The sequence below is a fragment of the Elephantulus edwardii genome, unplaced genomic scaffold (assembly GCF_000299155.1).
Source record: "Elephantulus edwardii isolate Elephantulus edwardi_28Jun2011 unplaced genomic scaffold, EleEdw1.0 scaffold00173, whole genome shotgun sequence".
Taxonomy (NCBI): Eukaryota; Metazoa; Chordata; class Mammalia; order Macroscelidea; family Macroscelididae; genus Elephantulus; species Elephantulus edwardii.
The window spans coordinates 3,189,536-3,197,030 of NW_006399923.1; the positions used below are offsets into that span (position 1 = coordinate 3,189,536).

At 36.6% G+C, this 7,495-nt stretch overlaps 1 pseudogene; it reads right to left on the minus strand.

Moving 5' to 3' along the window:
* Nucleotides 1–6,201: 6,201 nt before the first annotated feature.
* On the minus strand, nt 6,202–6,561 carry LOC102844134 (annotated as a pseudogene).
* Between the last annotated feature and the right edge of the window lie 934 nt (nt 6,562–7,495).

The window sequence follows — 7,495 nt, forward strand, 5'->3', positions numbered from 1 at the left end:
GATAGGACACATCCCTGACATACACCTTTCCCAATTTTGAACCATGCAGTGTTTCCTTGCTCTGTTGTGACGACTGCCTCTTGGTCCAAGTATAGGTTTCGTGTCAGCACGATCAAGTGTTCTGGGATTCCCATTCTTCTCAGAATCAGCCATAGTTTGTTATGATCCACACAGTAAAACACCTTTGCATAATCAACAGACATTCTTCTGGTATTCTCTTCTTTCAGCTAAGATCCATTTAACATTAGGTACAATATCGCTAGTACCATAACCCCTTCTAAACCCAAACTGGACTTCTGGCACTTCTCTGTTGATGTGCTATTCCAGTCATTTTGGATAATCTTTAGTAGAATCTCACTTGCATGTTAAATCAATGATATTGTTCTATAGTTTCCACATTCTGTTGGGCACCCTTCTTTGGAATGGGAACAAATAAAGATCTCTTCCAGTCAGTTGGCCAAGTGGTTGTTCTCCAGATTTCTTGGTACAACTTGGTGAGTACATCTAGGGCAGCATCTGTTAGCTGAAATATGTCAATTGGTATACCATCTATTCTTGTGGCCTTATTTTTTGCTATTTCCTTCAAAGCAGCTTAGACTTCTTTCATCACGACAGGCTCTTGCTCATATGTTATTTCATTAAGTTCTTCTGTGTCTGCCAATTTCTTTCTATATAGTGACTCAGTATATTCTTTCCATCTTCCTTAGTACTTCCTGGATCATCTAATATTCTGTCTAAAGCATCCCTGATTACCATAACTCAAGGTTTGAATTTCTTCTTCAGTTCCTTGAGCTTAAGAAATGCTGAATGAGTTCGGCCTTTTTGATTTTCTGACTCCAGCTCCTTGCACATTTCATTGTAATATTTTGCTAGTTTCATTGATAATCTTGGGTGGGGGGAAATGACAAAAAACTCAGAACATAAATAAACCAAAGTATAAAATATCCATTCTCTTGTTTCAGTGTACCCGAAAAGGTCCTTCATATTTTCATGTGCAAACAATCTGATACGATTAAAAAACTAGTAATCCACATGCTTCTTGTGCCTATGGATACAATTCATTAAAATTCTTTTTTCATATGCTTCAGAGAGATGTGAAGATACTCTCATAACTTCTTTAGTGTGAGTTTTCAATTTGCACACTCAAACATGATGATGCGTATTGACTACTATGTGGAACTATTCACTTATTTGATGGAGCAAATAGTAGATAATTAAAATCCCCTTGAGGCAACGAGATGCTGACAATTTGTTGCCTTTTATAATTATAGAACTAAGGGCTTTGTTTTTCCATTAAAAGAGGTTGCTGATGAACATACTTAAACTCTTCCCATTAAAGTGGAGCTGGGGAAATATTGAGCAATGCACTTATAAAACAGCATGCTCACAATATTTTAATCAGTATTTTGTTGTGGTTTTTCAAAGTTTAGTGATATGGATACAAAGGTTAAGAGATAACTCAAAATAAAAATCATCCTTGAGTTGTATGTGCCAGTTTCTCGGTTCTTTCTTAAGATTCAAAAAGTCAAATTAATGAGAAATGTGGCAGTATGGTACTGATGGATTATTACTCAAATGAGAGCAGCACTTTCCTAATTTGAGCAATTTAAGAAAAGAGAAATAAGAAAATTGGTAATTAAAAAGAGTCCACATGTAACTGCTAAAAGAATAATCCTTACTCTTGGTTATATATAAAAGCAGTAAAAGAAGAAACAAAAGAAAACACATCATTACTTCAACCATTCAGGATACTGGAAGATGAATTGCAGAAAAAGATGCTAGAAAATACAAAATTTCAGGGAGAGGGGGTATCAGTAAAGATCCAAAGGACAGAATTCTCAGTCAGGAAATAATTGATGTGTTACAATTGACAGATTGAAGGAATCTCAGATATGGGAAGTAGTGAAAAAACAAACAATAAAACAACAAACCTTTCAATAACTTTTCTTTAGTGTAACCTCTCTGTACATCTTCTGGTGGTTTTCTTCTGCAATTTCCTCAGAAATGTCTTGCTTTCTATCTAGTGATAAATCAGTATAAATTGTTGATATTTGGGGTAAGACTTTTATTTGTTGATTTCTCTCTCACATTTTCCACACAATTTGGTCCTTCATCTAAGGAGGAAACTTTCTCACTTTCTTCTGACCCTTCTTCAAACCAATTGTGCAAAGAGCCATTTGGTGAATTTAAAGCTACCCTATTCTATACTACACAAGCATAGTCCTAAAACTCCTTTTGAAAAACTCATCAATTTTGTTTACTTTACCCTTTCTGTAAGAAAAAGGATACAAAAACAACACTATCAGAACAAATGGAAATAGTACTAGGAGATGAAGTATATAGAAATTAGAAAAAATGATACTACTCTGTTTTGAGCTATAATGCAATAACATTTTCTTAGCAAAACAAGTAAGTCATAGCTACACGGAAAATAGTATTTATTGTTTCTGAAAAATCAATTAGAAGGCATAAACTTATCTCTAAAACTATAAGCAAACAAGGTATAAGCAAAAAGGAATTCACTCCATAACAAAGGTAGCCTCCAATTTAGAACATGTTGTTGTTGTTGTTAAGTGCCATCACGTTGTAGATGACTCATAGTGACTCTATGAGTGAAAGACCTGAACACTTGTATAACTTTCATCGTTTCTCAAAGTGCAGAGGGTTACCAGAGGCAAGCTATTTCAGAAGTGGATGCCACTCCTCTTTCCAAGCTTGTTTTAACCGGAAAGCTCCACCAAACACTGTCCACCATGGGTAACCATTATCACACTTACACATCAGTGTCACAGTGTCACACCAACCACAAATTACCTCTGTACAGCAAATGGACAGACCAGTGCTATAAAACTTAGAAGAATGTTTGACCAAAACAATTAAAACAATGCCTGAGGACCACAGACTAAAAGCACCCACCTTTGGCGTGTTAGCATCACTTTCTGTCCACTAGGCCAACTGAGCTCTCTCATGGCTGTTGTTAAGTGTAGTTGAATCATAGACGACTCACAATGAACCACACATGTAACATTTAATTTTGTTTTCCTTTGTATTTTTATATCTCAAAAATAGATACGACAAATTGAACACTAATAATGGAAGAACAGACAAAGCCAAATTTTTTTAAAAGAAGTGCAGCCAGGGAGTTCCTTAGAGGCAACGATGGTATAAGTTAGATGGTGTTATAATGAGGTGCCAAGCATTGGAAGGAAACTTCATGTTTAGAAATGTGGAGAGTCATAAAAGGTGATAAAGATCCTCCATGAAATAACACAAAACTGAAACAAAGAGTTTCGGCACAGTAGAGGTTGAGAAGTTCTAGCAGAATCTAAAGAAGTTTAGATATATTTTACATAAGGTTACTATGAGCTGGAGTCAACATAATAACTCAGATGGCATAGTCAGTAGAGTTATTCAACTAAACCAAAAGTGGTATCTCTAACAGAACCCATCAGTGGATTCATGAAATAAAGGAGTACCAAGAACCTCCCATGCAATTTATGGAAGATGTTGTTTTATGCCTAGTCACTTTCAGCTCATAGTGATCCTGTGTATAATAGCTCTGAACCCTGCTCTCTCTTGATCCAACCACATTGTCTCTGACATGCCTACCTCCACTACCCAAGTCACTGAGTCAATTCTATTCATCAAGTCTTCTTCTCTTGTGCTATCAATTCACCCTGGTAAGCATGATGTCCCTCACCAAGAAATGGCCTCTTTTTGCAACATGCCCAAAATATGTCAGATAGAGTTTTAAAATCCCTGACTCCAAGGAATAGCCTGGTTTCATGCTCACGAGGATGAACTTCCAGCACCACAACTCAAAGGTCATTACCTAGCTTTCTGATGTATAGTAAATAATTGCAAAGATCTTCGTCTCAATTTGATGCACCTTAGTCTCCAGACTGACATCATTGCTCTTCAGCACTCTGGAGAAGTCCCTGACAGCATACTTTCCCAATGCAATTTGTCTTTTGATTTCCTGGCTGCTGGTAACAAAAGTGTTGATTATGGAGCCAAACAAATGGAAGCTGTTAACAATCTCAATCTCTTCACCATCTATAGTGATTCTGTCAGTTGGCTTAGTGGTGAGAATCTATGTTTTCTTGATGTTGAGTTTCAATTCACGTTGAAGGCTGCAGTCCTTGACTTTCTGTTGCAAATGTTTTCCTCAGTTCCAGCAAGCAATGATGTATCATCTGTATAACGTAGACTGTTGAGTCTTCCTCCAATCCTGATGCCACATTTCTTCTCATAGAGCTCAGCCTTCTGGATAATTTGTTCTGCATATACATTGAAAAAGTATAGAGATAGGATGCATCCCAGTTTGCATGTGATATTGATGATATTTCTCGATAATTTCCACACTCTGTTGGACCACCTTTTTTTTTTTGAGTGGGTACAAATATGGATCTCTTCCAGTCAGTTGATCAGGTGGGTTTTCTCCATATTTCTTGGCACAACTTGGTGAGCAGATCCCAGGCAGCATCTGTTTTTGAAATATGTCAATTGGTATGCTGTTAATTTTTGGGGTGTTTGGTTGTTTGGGTTGGTTGGTTGTTTCCCAATTCGTAGAGAGAGGCTTTAACTCCTCCTTCATCATAGGCTGTTGATCATACATTGTTTCATTAAAATTCATCTGTATCAGTCAATTCTTTTTGGTACAGTGATGCTGTATACTCCTTCCATCTTTTTTAAATGCTTCCTGGGTCATTTAATATTCTGCCCAAAGAATCCTTCAATATTACAACTTGAGGCTTGAATTTGTTCTTTAGTTCCTTCAGTTTAAGAAATGCTGAGCGAATTTGTTGCTTTTGATTTTCTTACTGCAGCTCTTTGCACATTTCATTATAATACTTTACTTTGTCTTCCCATGCTGCCCTTTGTAATTTGTTTCAGCTCCTTAACTTCTTGGTTGATTTTTTGTTTATTTGGTTGGTTTTTCCCCTTTGTTTTGGCTTCTCAGCATTCTATTGCAATATTCAGTCTCTTCTGACATTCATCTTAGACTTTTCTTCCTCCTGTCTTTATAGTAATTTTTTGCATTTTTCCTGCATAATTTTCTTGATATCCTCCCACAGCTCATCTGGTATTCACTCTTTAGTGTTCAAGACCTCAAATGTATTCCTAAGATGGTTTTGTAATTCTAGTGGGATAGATTCAAGGTCAAGTATTGGTTCCTGTGGATTTGGTTTAACCTTTGGCTTAATTTAATCTTGCTTATAAGTAGCTGATGGCCTAGTTTTTACAGCTGATATTGAGTTTCTCCAAAGATTCTTTCCACAGATGTAAAATACCTGATTCCTGTGCATACCATAAGGTGAAACTCATGTGTGTATTCTGCATTTATGTTTCTTATAAAATGTATTTGCAACCAGATGCTCTGCTGGAAAAGGAGGGGTAATCTTGTATCAGTTAGATTCTATTTGACGGTACACACACACACACACACACACACACACACACGAAAATAAAATAAAAAATGTATTTGCAATGAATAAATCATTTATTGTACAGAATTTTTTAAAGAAATAAAGGTTAGCTATGATTCAGATCTGACTCAATAACAATAAGTGAGTAAAAAAAAAACAGTAGCAATAAAATACAATTGTAATACATTGTTCTGCCTCAAAAGCTACATTTTACATCAACTTCAGCTTTCTTAAAATGATTTCTTACTTTAGTTTTAGCTTTCTACATTCTATTGACATTTAATAGTAATTGATGACTGGATGCAAGACTTGGTAACAGAGAAGGACTGTTTAGAAGACAATGATTTGGTGATGGAAATGAGGCTAGAGATTGAATGATATGATTTTGTATTATCAATAATTTATTTATTACAGATAACTTTTTTTAAAAAATATGTGGCACCCATGGAACTCACCTGATGGACCGCACAGGAAGCACATTGACTACATCTGTGCAAAACGTTTTGAAGCATCTCAGTATCAGTAGTCAAACAAGATCAGGGTCTGACTATGGAGCAGACATCAAATACTCAAGTGCATGTTCAAATACAAATTGAAGAAAATTAAAACAGGTGCGTATAAACCAAAGTGTGACCATGAGGGGTTTTTTTTGTTTGTTTGCTTGGTGGTTTTTTGTTGTTGTTTTTTGTGTTTTTGTTTTTTTTTCTTCTCTAAACCGTTTATTTCCCCTGACAGGGAGGTGGGCTGGATTGGGACCTGAAGGGCAAGGCCACTACAGACCAAGGGAGGTGAGTGTGGCCCTCAGGCGAACGTTGGCCGCATTCATGCCATAGTAGTTGATGTAGACTCTGTCGGGGCTGATGTGCAGCCAGCCTCTGGGAAAGCACACCTCACAGCAGCTTGGTGTAGGTCCAGTTCTGCACGCCGCCGATCTTGCCGATGCTGTGCAGGCTGCAGAAAGCACAAGGGTCGCTTGAGCCACCGAAAGCCATGAGTTGGTCTGGGACCACTTGCACTGCGATGTACTGGGACGGTTTGTGGGGGCCTGCGCCAGCTGCTGGGTAAACTCGGAGAGCAGCCCGTCGGGCACGGATGCGCAAGGCACGTTGGTGTTGACCACAAACATCGGCATGATGACGGAGAGTAGTGAGCGTGGTGTCTGCAGGCCTGGAGACCTTGAGGTTTTTTAAACCTAAATTTAAAACTCATCTCAAAAATTCACATTTCATGCAATGAACTCTAGTGATCAAAGATTTCTGATTTTCATATTGACCTTTTTTCCTTTCATGTGTTTAAATTTTTTTTAATGTGTGTATACCTGATATAATCCTGCAATTCCTCTAGTTTTCTATCATTAATGTTTTTCTTTTTTAAAAAAATTTTTTCATAGAAAATACTTTTTTATACTGATTTACTTACTACAATATTCATATATGTTGATTTTCATTAATGTTTAATGTAGCAATTTATTCTTTATATGATTTGTAAATGCAAACAATATGTACTCAAGGACCTATTTTGACTCCAATGAACTTATTTTCTTTAATTCGCCTTCAATTTTAACTTACATAGGAGCAATTGATTAAAAAAATTATCCATCAGCTGGCCCTTTGTCTTATTTTGACTGATGATCTTGATACCAGTCTATCTTACCATTAAAAGTAGCAAATAACCCACTGCCATCTAGTTGATATATTTCATGGAGGACATCCACTAAGGTTTCAAGCCTGTAAATTTCAAGTTGAGGAGACTTCCCATTTTTCTCCTATGAAACTTTTAGTCTATTTGAACTGCTGATGTTTTGGTTAGTAGTGCTACGTGTTCTTCCCTTTATCACCAGAGCTTCTCAAATGGATTTTATTTTATTCCCATGTATTCTATCAGGTATGATTCATCATGTAAGAGTTGTAACTCATATTTTTTTAAGATTGTTGTAGTAAAAATGTTATTGTTATAACAAAATTCTATCATGTGATGTCCAGCTTTTTTTTCTTGTTGTTGTTTTTGTTGTTGTTATGTGCCCTTGAGTCACTTGCGACTCACAGCGATATGTACAACAGTCCTAA